The sequence below is a fragment of the Uloborus diversus genome, chromosome 10 (assembly GCF_026930045.1).
Source record: "Uloborus diversus isolate 005 chromosome 10, Udiv.v.3.1, whole genome shotgun sequence".
In the NCBI taxonomy this organism is placed as follows: domain Eukaryota; kingdom Metazoa; phylum Arthropoda; class Arachnida; order Araneae; family Uloboridae; genus Uloborus; species Uloborus diversus.
The window spans coordinates 18682857-18696824 of record NC_072740.1 but is presented as its reverse complement, the minus strand read 5'-3'; the positions used below and the strand labels follow the sequence as shown (position 1 = coordinate 18696824).

Below are 13968 nucleotides of genomic sequence, written 5' to 3'. Positions count from 1 at the left end.
AAATAAATAAAATGAAAATAGATAAGACTAAATTTAAAAATTTGTAAAAAAAAATCTCAACGATTTACATGCGGGTGTACCCATCTGCATATGACTCTGCCGGCGCCCATGGGCCAGATTCAGAATTTTTATGCAACAAAAAAAAAAAAAAAAAAAAATCAACTAGAAAATAATTTTTAAGGGGGCGGGGCATAGTAGGAAAAAAATTTCATTTAGTTGATTGATTTGATTTGCTCATCAAATCTCTCAATTTTGAAACTCGTAGTTTAAAAACGCAATTTTAGACGGTCTTTTTGGTGATGTTAGGGGAAGAGAACGGTACAAAAGAATTTGTTGAAATTGAAGCCTTAAACTGCGGTTTATAAGCCACGTTTATTGACGTTAAGGTAAGGGATGGGGCTCCGGGACTGTCACCGATCGTTTTTTTTTTTTTTTTTCTTCTTTCTTTTTTTTTTTTTGAAAAATAAAAAGAAATCAATTCCTCCTCCCCCATCCAATCTCTCGAAATTGCAGTTCCAAAAACGCAATTTTAGACAAACTTTGAAGATTTTTACGGGAAGGGGTTCTGGAGCTTTCCCCTGGAATTTTTTTCAAAATTGTTTTTTCTAAAATCACAATTTTAAGCTATTTTTGAACACAATTTTAAGTAATGTTGCAAGGTATTCGTAGACTTTACCTGGAAATTTTGCGAAATTGAAGTTCTGCAAATGACAGTTGATGCTCCGTAATATTTTTGGCGGGAGAGAGGGATTAGAAGGAGAGACTCTTTTATTTTCAGACGAACTTGGAGAATGGAGGAACAAATAGGACGAGGCCGGGACGGGGGGAGGGGGAACTAACTGACAAATTAACTGTAACTATTGAAAATTTTAATTTCAAAGATATCTTTTTGAAAGAAATTAAGATTTACCCTAGCATCATTTTTTTTTTCGAATTAAAATCTTTTCTACCCTGTCGTACTTCTTAAATACGTTTTGATTTAACATACAATTATAGCAACTAAATTAAAAACGTGAAGAAATAATAACTTTTAAGGTACATTCAAAAAAAAAAAATCTAAAAATAATGACATTTTCTCTAAATTGTCATTATAATACGCTAATTGCTTGAAGACAAAAAGTCAAAAAAGGAACAAATGGTCTATTGTGCAAATGAAGGCTTCTTCCTTTACTGTATGTTGTTTATTTTACTTGGCCTGAATTCCGTAAGAAGAGCATTCAAAATATGCAAATAAACAATATACAGGCAGGGTAACGATGGCGAAGCCTGCTGTAAATATTGAGGCTCAAAGCGTTGGTGTTGAGAAAAAAAAAAAAAAAAAACAGACAATCCTCGGCAGCGTATATAATCCGCACCTCATTAATTTTACACTATTTTAACAGATAATCCAAAGATGATAGGCAAGAAAATTCGGTACAATTCTTTTTTTTTTTTAGCACGTACGCACGAAAAAAAAAGAAAGGAAAATAAATAAAAAGTTATAAATTATTGTCTAAAAAAATGAGGGGGCCTAGGGCCCCTCCGCCCCTTCCCCCCACGAGCCGCCACTGTGTGTGGGATGTGATTGGACGCCGTTTGCAGACTCTGTCTCTGCTTCGTTCAGAAGACGAACTGTGGCAAATGGTTGAAAGGGAATGGAGAGCCATCCCTCTGGACACCATCCGCACCCTTATTGACTCCGCGGTGGTCCCTACATCGTTACTGAGCCGACGCCGTTCTCGCTCTGTATTTTGCTTATCATTTTGAAACTAAGATCATTTATTATTCCTTGCTGTCTGTCTTTTTCTCAAATTTCATCACTTTCTAACCCCTCCTTCTTGGTGTTGCATTTTCAATGTCGAGCAGTGTATATACATACATATATGTTCTCTGTTTTATTTATATAGATTATTATTATTTCTCTCTTTCGCAAACTCTCTCAGAATTTCATACAAAACACCGACAGTCCGGTTATGCAGTTTCGCTCCTGTTAGGTTTACTTCGTTTGCTTATTTTTAATGGCGCAAGAGCCCTTGAGGGCAATACTGCGCCAGCCCCTGTTTGGAATTTATCAGTCTGGAATAGTCGATAACCGAGCTGGACTCAGATATTCTCTCATTGAAGCATGAAGCTTACCGACAAACAGTATCAGCATCATCCATGGCGCAATAGCCCAGAGTGGGTCAAGGCCTTCTGTACCCGCCATTTCTAGCTTATTCGCGGCTAAGCTCTTCCAGTTCTTGGACATAAGAACATCAATCCTCTTCCACAGCATCCATTCGCAGCTTTGGCCTTCCGTGTCTTCCAGTACAATATGGTTAGTACATGAAAACTCTCTTTTGAATGCTGCTAATTAAAAGGTGGATAACGTGGCAGAAACAATTTAGACGGCTAATCTTAATAGTGGGGACAACAGCTGGGTACTTAAATAAATTGCACGGTTCAAAAATGTGCCACCACACCAGATGCTACACCAAACTCCATTTTCCCAAAACCCTACAAGGATGCTTCTTAGGATTCTGCACTCAAAGGTACCCAAACAGTCTTTTCTTTCTCATAGTCATGGTCCAAGTCTCTGAGATGCAAGTTCAAACGGAACGTATAATAGTCTTGTAGAGAGATAACTTTGTTTTCCGAGTTAAATCAACTGAACTTAACAGTACACCTAACAGTATAGCGAAATGTAAACAGTACACCAAAAACTAACTAGTATATAAATTCAGCTCACCAGTGAAAGTCCGCATGCAATGGTGCGGTTTAAATTAGAAAATGGAGGTAAAAGCATAGGTAAAAAGCAAAGCAAATAATGATTAAATAAGCAAATAAATTTGGTAAAATGCAGTTGAATGCATTTCGATTTCAGTAGATCATAGATATTGCGAAATGTTTCTACATTAAAAAAAAAAGCGTTGATAAACCAACCTAAGTATAACAAATATTGCTCTATAGAACTGAATTAAACATTTAGTCGAAATAATACCTAATTGCACCAGCTTGATATATTGATCAACCCAACGCTGTTTAGCGTAGGGTTCGCAAACATGGAAATAAAAGTTATGCGAAGTGCAATTTTTGAAGAAGTGTGCCGTTTTTTGCAATAACTAGGTAGTTTACAAAGTAGAAAGCATTTAATATTGTTAATTTAAAAAAAATATATGTTCATAAAAAAGGACACGCTTTTTTAAAATAACTTATTTAGAGAAATTTAGATAAAATTTGTATTGTAGGATGCTTGCATTGTTTCATCATTTGAAGTCATGATATTTTAACTTAATTTCACTGAATTTCTTTAGAAATTCATTGCTGAACTTCTCTATGTTTTTTCATAAACCATTAAATATTCATAAAAGTTTCTTCAGTTTTTCATGTTAAAGCAAATTAGTTCACGATGAAGATAATGTTTGTCAGCGTAGAAATATCATTTGGAAGGGAAAAGGCTGAAAAAACATCCCAATTAGTAGAAATGGGGGAATGTGGAGCAAAGTGCAATCGTTTATTAAAAATTTAATAAAGGGTCATTCCATAGAAATGTCAACCTCAACCTCAGAATTTTTTTTTCTACAAAGCCTTAATTGTGACCGACCTAGTTTACAAAGTTGTACCTAGTTTACAAAGTAGAAAGCATTTAATATTGTTAATTTAAAAAAAATATATGTTCATAAAAAAGGACACGCTTTTTTAAAATAACTTATTTAGAGAAATTTAGATAAAATTTGTATTGTAGGATGCTTGTATTGTTTCATCATTTGAAGTCATGATATTTTAACTTAATTTCACTGAATTTCTTTAGAAATTCTTTGCTGAACTTCTCTATGTTTTTTCATTAATCATTAAATATTCATAAAAGTTTCTTCAGTTTTTCATGTTAAAGCAAATTAGTTCACGATGAAGATAATGTTTGTCAGCGTAGAAATATCATTTGAAAGGGAAAAGGCTGAAAAAACATCCCAATTTGTAGAAATGTGGGAATGTGGAGCAAAGTGCAATCGTTTATTAAAAATTTAATAAAGGGTCATTCCATAGAAATGTCAACCTCAACCTCAGAATTTTTTTTTTCCACAAAGCCTTAATTGTGACCTATCATTTCATTCAACATACTTTCTAGTACATAAATCCGTTTATTTCGTAACATAAGCATTGTTTCTCAGGGTTGCAAAAATGTTACTTTAGTCACGATGCCTTTTTTGGTGAAAAAACACCTGCTAGCGTTTATTTTGCTTCAAATTCTTGGTAGAAATAAAAAATAGTCACCTTGTAAATTTTAGATCTGTATATTAAACCAAAACACATTTATTTTTACTCCCGGTGTAAGTAAAAAGAGTTTGAAAATCAGCTGCGAATGTTACGTTAGTCACTATGGAATGACCCTAAATGATTGAATAAGTAAGCGAAATGAGCTATTTCACTTTGCCCCATCCACTTTGCCCCGCATAAACTTGACTAAAAAATATTTAAAATAAAAATAAGCTTAAAAATAAATAAATAAATACTGAAACGAATATTAATGGGTTTCAGGTAATATTTAAAATTTTAATAAAGAGAGCTTTATCATTTTTTGAAACAAAAATAATTTTTGACTTACTGTAAAATGTTACAAAATGAGTATCAATTAGGGCTGGGCGATATACCGATATACCGTCATATATCGATAAATATCTACTACCGCAATAACGATATTTAGATTTCTATCCGTCTGACATATCGTTTGAAAAGAAAATACGGGACTTAATTACGGAGAAATTAAAATACTAACTTTCTTTCTATAATAAATAATGACAATCTTTCTTAGCTCTGTGTGATGGGTGAGTGTTTGAAATTTCATGATATTTTATGCATTCTTCAAACTCTTATTTAATTTTTAATTATAGTAAAAGGGAAAAATTCACAAGGCCGCCGAAGGGAAATGTGGGCTCCTTTGTCAGTTTGGTCTCCGGATCCCCTCCCCCTATAAAGTTTTAAAAACTTATACTACTACTATTCAGAGCGGGGTCTTTCCAAGGACCACCGCTCTCTTTCTGACAAAGCTGACATGGCCTCTCGTGGGCCCATAAAAGTGAACGTGTATTGGTTAAGAAAGCATCCTAATGCAACAATTAAAAATTAACCAATTGAGGTATCAACACGATTCATAGTTCAAATTCAACATAAACCATTGATAATGAGCTGAATAAAATGTTTGAGAAAAATACTGAACAGAATTATTTTTATTTAAAAAAAAAAAATCCCAATAAGAATACTTATGTCGCACATTTATCGCACTAGAGGGAGCGCAACTCATCTTTTTCAGTTCTGAACGAATATAATTTTAATTCCGAAATTAAGAGGGAAAATATTAACGCCCTTCATAACACACGGCACCATTGAAACGATCTGACGAAATTTCGCTTCGCTGGCAACCCCGAATAGGACAAAACTGAAACTTCTTAGTTTCATCAAACAAGCGGCTCATACGAGTTGACGGAACTTCTGAGATGAATGCGCAAAAATAGGGTTTTTATGTAAGTTCTACGCATTCACGGATTTAAAAGACGTAATTATTATAGCAAAGCGAATCCGAGCATACTTATGGTTTTACGTTACGTCGGTAGTTCATTGCAGCTCTTTTGTTTGGTATTTTTTGACAGTTTAAGAGTCTTTATCAAATACCGGAATTGAAAAAGTGAAGAAATTTTCTTATTCGTTTATCAGTTAAATTGCTTGACAAATAATGACATTGATGAGATAATTGATTTACCTAATAATATGGATTTTGGATTGGATCTGTTGAAGAAAAATTAATTGCATTTTTAAAAACAATATTAAAATATGTGTGTATCGTTAAAAAACAATAGTTTTAAATGTATTATATATTTTAATTCACCAAATAATGATTTTATTAATGCAAATTCATAGTTTACGTCAGATTTTTGCCAAACATGGCAGAGAGGTCCTTTGATGCTAAAGAAATCACTTAGGGTAGTTTTCGTTTGCAATGGGGGCCATCCTCCCTCCCACAGAGCATTTCTTTATACAAATCCACAGTTTTCGTCGGATCTTTGCCAAATTTAGCTCAGTGGTTCTTGGATGGTCAGGAATTGTCATAGGGATTTTCACCTAACCGTGAGGAAAGGGGGGGAGGGTGCGAATACACCCCACAAGGGGTTTTCCTTAAGCAAATCGAGTTTTCGTTGGATTTTTTTCCAAACATGGCGCAGCGGGGTCCTTTGATCTCAAGAATTCACATAAGTTTTTTTTTCATCAAAATGGGGTGTATGCGGACTACCTTGGGGGGTTTCACCAGAAAATCCGGAATGATTACGAAAAAATCCAATGATGTCTAAATTTAAATTTTGAGTCATAAAATTGTGTTTTCTACATATTGATGGGAAATGTTTGTGCTATTTTTTCCCCTTCTTTTTAAAACCTGATTGTTAAACATGTGCCACTAGACGAAACTTTTATTTTCGAGCTAGACCGTGCAACGTCGGGTAATGCAGCTAGTGACACATAAATTAAAGGTATATTTCATTGTTCTGTGTGCTTAATGGGTGTATGGTGTGATAGTTTCAAAAATTTATAGCTGCATTCTTTAAAGATTTATTACTAGTATTGTATTTAATGTTACGCAACTAAGAAGTAAAAAGTCTTAAAGCAAGAGCTATTAAATGACAAAAAAAAAACTATTTAAGACGGCAATACGAAATGTAGTTCAAAGTACATTCAAATTATTGAGACTGCTCAAATTGAAAGATTTAAACAAAATATTTAATTGAATGTTTAAAACTTTTTCCTTGCGGAAGCACTTTTTTCATGCATTGAGCAATACCATTTACACGCCCTCCTCCCCCCCCCTCCAAGAAAGTTTTGAATTAGAGAAATAATTGTATTTATTATATTTGGAAATGTGTTTTGATTTTTTCGACATAATATGTTTTGAACTATAACCTTTGCACCCCCCCCCCCCCCCAAGAACGTATCGATATATCGAAAATATATTTGGAGAGCGATATATCGCGGTATTAAAATTCTGATAACGCCCAGTCCTAGTATCAATTCTTTAAAATGTTTGCATTATCATATACTAGATCTTCACAGTTAACTTTTTTCTGACAAAAATAGACTGAATGAGGTACTACGTGATTAAAATATTAAAAGATAGGTGGTAAAAACAGAGCAAATATTTCACCATTTCACTTTGCCCCACATTCCCCTACTTTCTCCATTTTTTAAATTTCGTCACTTTTACCCCTTTGCTTCTGGGTATTTCATATCCGCAATTATTTGTTTTATTCTGTTTGTTATTTGTCACACATTTCTTTAAAAGTTTTCACGGTTAGCAGAAAAGCATCTGAAAAATACTAAGAAAATTTGCTAGTTACTAGTTCAAAGCCTATTTCACTGTTTGATTAATGTTTAAACCAGCGTTAACAGAATTTAAGCAAGACATGAATTACGAAGTTTAAACAAATCCCAAAATCAGGATTGGTTGTATCTTTGCATTAGTTTTCCCCCAAGAGTTTTGGAAATTTTCAAATTATCATTTAAGTATTTTTATTACAGATAGTAAAATTAATGGTACTAAAAAAAATTATATTAATACTAAGCCGTGATTAATTGGAAGTGACTTAATTAAAAAGGCAATAAATAAGTAAATAAATAAAGTTAATGGTATTTCATGAATAGAAAGTGCCTATTTTTTAATTGACAAATTTTACTTTTCATTTTATACTATATGATTATGTTAAGAAAATGTAAGTTAAAATTAAGAAATTTCTATATAAATTTCTCCTTACCGCTAAGTTGGATTTTGCGTCGGAACGTTCTCTCCGAAAGTGGGACTTGATCGTGTGGGGGTGCTCAGAGACCACGGAAGGAACTTATGATTGGAGGATTTAATTTCTGACGTCATATGCTCTCTCAGTGCGACTTTGCTATTGTCGCTCTTTCAAAGAAATCAATACAACTCGATTTTTTATGTGTAGGACATAATTAGAGAAAAAGTTAACAAAACTTAGTTGGAAAATAAATGTAAATATTCTAAATAAATAAAACCAATAGTATTTGTGTTTGTATAATTGTATGTATACTCCTTATACAAATCGACATTTTAGGTTGGCTTCTTAAAAACACGGCCCAGGAGATACTTAGGTAGCAGGAAATTCTGGTACGTTTTTTTTCTTTAAATTTTTACCAGTTTCAAGCCGTAAAAACCGAGTTTTAATTTTAGAATCTTAACATTGCTAATATCTGTATGAATAAATTTCTGACTTTGTATTTCAATTTTTTTTTTTGCGGGGCATAAAAACTCTTAAAAAAACTTGACAAGGATGTTGGGAACTTGTACAACAATTAGGGCAACTGGAATAACTGTTTTTAAAGAAACAAAATCCAAAGTTACCCTGAAGCAGTGCCTTTCCCCGAAATCAATGGGGGGGGGGGGGTATATTGTCATTGCAACAAAAGAAGTCAATTTTTCAGTTTTACATTACCACTTGGAAAAGACTAAAGCTTACGCTAATAATATTTGCTTTATTGAAATTTCTTCAAGGATTGATGTCAGTTTAATCAAGTTTAAAAATTTTAAAAATAAATACAATTCAAGAAAAATGAGAAACATACTATGAATAATAAAATTTCTGTTTACCAGTATCAGTTAAATTAATCTTTGAAAAAAATCAAAATCAATAACTTATGGAAAATAGGATCACAGTTAGATTCCGGTTTACACACAAACATATAATGCATATGCTGTTCCATATTTTTGCTTCATTTGACGTTAGTTGCATATAATTCCACAAAATTAGGGGGGGGGGGTATGCTTATTTTTCAGGTTGTTTTAGATTTTTTAACTGAAGAAAATGTTGCTAATTTTTTTTTATAATTATCATAAGTAAAGAAAAATCGTGCAACACATGTGGAAAACCATTTCGTGGAAATGAATGCTTCCCTTCAGGAAGTCCACAAGGGAAAAAAAGATTCATTCCGAGATCCAGAATTTGAGTTTAAGACGCGTTTAGTAAGTCTGAGCAACTGAGATTTTTGCGTTGCAAAACTATAATGCCTTTCTTTACAATAGTTACTCAATTTTCACTATAAATGCGTTTGAAATAGTAAAAGTATAGCTTTGAAAAGTTGTTTTTTTAAAAAGATTTGACACAAGGTGGAATTATAACTTAATATGCGAAAGAAGAGAAAAAAATAAGGATGCAGGACAAAGTGAAATTCTTCACGCACTTTCCAATAACATCTGTAGAAGTTGAAAGAATATCTTTATTTTTAGAAACGATATTTAGGGATAAAAGGCACATGATTTATTGTAATAAATGTAACTATTGAACATATCATTTTCTGTGTAAATAGCTTATATAATATATTTACATATCTTTTTGGCTTTTAGTGCATATTTGCATGAAAATTTTAATGATTTTTAATTCGAGCTATAAGTAAACTAAAAAAAAAAATCCTGAACAATTTCAATTTTGAGAACAAATCATGGGGATTGCATATGCCCTTTTGCACCCTCCCCCCTCTGGGTGCGTCAATGTTCCCAAGAATACCGAGAATTTTTCAAAAAAATGAACATGAAAAATGAACTGAACGTAAAATATTTTCACAATTAATAAAATGACTTTTTCTTTTATTCGTTTGATTTCAATGAATGTATAAGGTGAATAAATAATACAAAATGTATCACTAAAGCTTTGGAAAGTTTGTTCTGAACATTAAAAAAAATTCTAAGTATTCAGAACCCTAGATCTCTTCAAACATTCAAGATATTCTATAGCCGAATTAGATTTTATAATCTTATGATTTCACTTTAAAAAAAAATCTTTTACCTTACTTTTTCATCAAGTTAGCAAATTGGATTATTTTTCAATGAAAGTTTATTGGATTTTGGAATTCTGGATTAGGAAAAAAAACCCCCATATGGGGAGGTAGTGAGAAGCAAAGGGATGTAAGTGGATATTTTCAAGTTTTGTGTAAAGCGCATTTAAAGATAAGACCCTAGGTAGACTTTCATTGGAAAGTTTTCCGAAATCCTGCTGTATAACAGCACCTACCAGGGCTACTAGTACTATCTCTTGCCCCAAGACAGAGGAGAGGTTCACTTACCATTTGTACTGGTTATTTCCAAAGTTTTAATCTTGCCGCTTACATCCCTTTGCTTCTCACTGCCTCATATGTATTTACTTGTATTTATGCGTATGAATTTTGATGTTTTTTAAATATACATAGAGTATATATCCGTCCATTGCCATCCTAAAAAATATTGAAATCGTTAAAAATATTATATTCATTACGATCAGGCAAAAAGGAAAAAAAAAATGACGATCTGGCGAAGCATTTATTGCAACTATAACAACCGAATAGAAAAAGAATAAGGTGTAGAATCACAGTGCCTGATACTATCATGTACATTATACAATAGGGGCTATGCTAGGCATTTGCTTATTCTTTATTTACCTCTTCCCAAGCGAAGTTTCACGACTAGAAAATACAAAGCAGTAATTCATTCGTTTCCTTCCGTAAAAGTAACAGACATGAAGGAGACATAATTGTTCACAATTAATTCGCGCTAATACAATTAGTACGCACAATCTTCCATGTCTATCGTTTAAATGCTTATTAACGGTAAACTAAATATGTGTTGATGATTCATAAAATGCGACAGTAGCTTCATTCTAATGACTCATATTTGCTGAAGCTGTTTCCGAAAACGACCTTTTTTTTTCCGTAAGGGTTTAGTTAATTTAAGCATTAAAGTAGTTGCAATTTTTTTCTTTAACCGAAAATCTCAGTATGCTTTAGCTTTAAAAATCAGAAGCTCACATTTTGAAATAATTTCGTGTAGCCGTTTACTATTATTTTCGGAAATTATGTCAGTTGGCTCTCTGCTCAACGACTTTCAAGGAACCACAAAAAATCGTCCTTAAATAGAAAGCGTCCTTAAGGAGAATGCTTTTAAAACTATAAAGGACCATCTGGGACCGTGAAAAGCCGTTTTTAAATAGAGAAAGTTGTTAAATAGAGCGTTCTTAAACAGAGAGCCTATTTGTAGGGAAATTTGAGGCAAAGTGAAATACTTGAAATTTCTTACTTTTTTAAAATTTGTTCCAGCACGTCCAGAGATGTTGAATTGAAATGGAAGCTTGGAGGACTTTGAGGTCATGACAGATTTGACGTGCACCAGTCACGATTAGCGTAGTTCAGTAAGTAAAGCAAAATGTGAAATAACGCTTCAAAAATAAATAAAATTACATAAATTGATATAAGAATAATAACAACAATCCTCAAAAATCCCCTTGGAAAATAATGTTTGAAAAAAAAAAGAAAGGAAAAAAACAAAGCGAATCGAAATTTTACTTATTTAAAGCACTAATGATTTCATTTAAACCTTCTAACTGCATATTAACACACGTAGTTGAATCCCTATTTGTTAAAAAGGCGTAAGTCAACTTCGGTCGTACATTGACTTACGCCTTTTCAACAAAACCTGATTCAACTAACGTTTTACAAAAAGAAAGAAAAAGGTTGCAGAAAAAATTATCGTCTGCAAAAAAATAAAGAATCAATAAGATGCGAAAAGATTTTATCGTTTGCAAATATGTACATAGAACGAAAAAAGGAAAAAAAAAAAGAACAAGTGGCCAAAAATGAAAAAGATGCTTCTGCGGTAAGTAAAAACAAATAATATACTTTTAAAAAACACATAAAGCAATGCTCGGTTACACATAAAGCACGACTCGGTATCTACCTATGGCAACACGAAAGCGCTGGACCTAATGTCTACTCTTCCTATATATATCACCGACACGTTATTTACCAATTACAGAGCCAGTACAGTGAGAAACGTTAAGGGGAAATCAATAAACAATGTTATTTACTCAATAATATCGGTTTTAGGAGAAATAAGAAACTGAAACACATCAAACGTGAAATTTTAATGTTTACCTATATTTTTAAGTAACAGTTTTAACAAACAAGTTTTGCATCAAAATGTCTTTGTTCCAAAATCATCTAAAAACATTTAGAAACGAGCTAATGTGTGCATCACATGACTTCCTTTTACTCCAATTTTAATGTCATTTTCCCATTATTGACATTTTTAACGTGATTCAATAGTTTACTGTCTAAATATCACCAACAGTGGCCAAACTGAAACAAGATTTAAAAAATAAAAAAAATTGCCAAATTTGTCGCCACGTTGGCGACTAAAAGACTGGCGATAGATCGCCAAGTATCCGCCAAATTATAACACCACTTGAGTATACATCGAAATCAACAATGATTTCCCCCCAAAAAGGGGCAAAAGACCCCTTTAGAAACACCCGACTGCAACCAAAAGGGGAGGTGCGCAACTAGATCCCACTAGGAGTCTACGTACCAAATTTCAACTTTCTAGGACTTACCGTTCTTGAGTTATGCGATATATATACGCACATCCGCACATACGTACATACATACGTACATACGGATGTCACGAGAAAAGTCGTTGTAATTAACTCGGGGAATGGCAAAATGGATATTTCGGGTGTTTATACGTTCTTAGGCACTTATACGCGTGTGGTCTGGTTGAAATAAAAACTCAACATTAATTTGGGGGTGAAAGCAAAATGAAAATTAAGGCCGAATTTTGAGTAAAAAATTTTCGCGAGTACAATACTTCCTTTTTTGTAAAAAGGAAGTAAAAAGATTCTAAACATAACTTGTCATTTTTTCTGTAAGAATTATTACTTAATATGAAATTGAGGAAGAGACTTTTTTAATCAAAAATTGCTGTTTTAAAATTAGGGGATGTTTGCTCAAAAAATTCTTTGTGCGTGATTTGTTCATGATTTTTCGGTACATAGTGTATTTTTGAAATTTTTGTTTATAATACTTAGTGATCATTTCTCCTTTTTAAAGTTTTACCTATAACAAGAAGATATGGAGGGAAGATAAAATCCTCTTTGGAACTGATATCCCAAATCCTTCAATAATAACGAGATCCTATCAGAGATGACTTCGGGTCCAATCAGCTTTAAAGTTCTTTTGCAATGAAGTTAAAGAAATATCTGGATTCGAATTGAGTTTCTCTGTTAAAAAATAGTGCTTTCAAGAAAAAATAATTCCGCCAATTTTCTGAAAGCTGAAAATTTTGAGTTACAGTCGACTCCCGCTACAATGCGATTCGACTTACGCGAAATGGCTGTAACGCGATTTTTTTCACCTGTAAAGAATTTTGGGCCAAACGCGAATTTCTTGCCAGCAACACGAAAATTTTCGGAAGGGAATCGCGGTGCGTAAGTATCGACTTAGTTATTGACTGCAAAAAATATTTTTTTCGCAAATGGACCTTCACCCCTTTAGCATCTTTGACAGCGGAAGTTTCCACAGCGTACAAGTACAAGAAAACACCACTTTGTTAGTACATACAAATAACTACTTCTCACTTTCCATTTATTTTTTTCGTTCTAAATGCGAAAATTGATGAAATATAATGACACCTAAGAGCGCTGTTTCGTCTAAAGTAAGGTATCACGATAATTAGGTGTGAGTGAATCTTCCATACGCACGCATATTTATAAGTCAAGAAAAGGAAATCCGTAAAAGTTCGCCGAGTAATGTCTAAGCAAAACGCAAAAATGATGAAAATGGAAGTTGCTTTTGTGTCGTGAATTAAAGAAACCAGGAAGAGCGGTGTTGCCGTAGATGTGGAAACGTTATAGAAAAAACTTGCGAAGCAACTGTTTTTAAAAATATATTAGAATAACGATTTGATCATGTAGCATAAATCATCATCATCTTTTTTTTTTCCCTTAAAGTTACAAATATCATTACTGGATCCACAGTACAGTACAATTATAGTGCATTATTTTATTAGTATACTGTGCGTACCGTACTAGTTTATTTTATGTCCCTCTCTCCCATTGATCATTGATTTTGCATCGTAACAGTATTTTATGTGGAATAAAACAGATTAAAAAAAAAAAATAGTAATAAAAATTCCATTCTTGGTGCAAGAAATGG

The 13968-nt window shown here is 32.9% G+C and overlaps 1 protein-coding gene across 1 annotated transcript in view; it reads right to left on the bottom strand.

Moving 5' to 3' along the window:
- LOC129231773 (U-scoloptoxin(11)-Ssd2a-like) overlaps positions 1-7775 on the bottom strand; it is a 35542-nt gene extending 27767 nt beyond the window's left edge. The window contains exon 1 of the mRNA XM_054866138.1: positions 7752-7775. The gene's annotated coding sequence lies outside the window, so the exon portion shown is untranslated. The remainder of the gene's footprint in view (positions 1-7751) is intronic.
- Positions 7776-13968: the final 6193 nt, after the last annotated feature.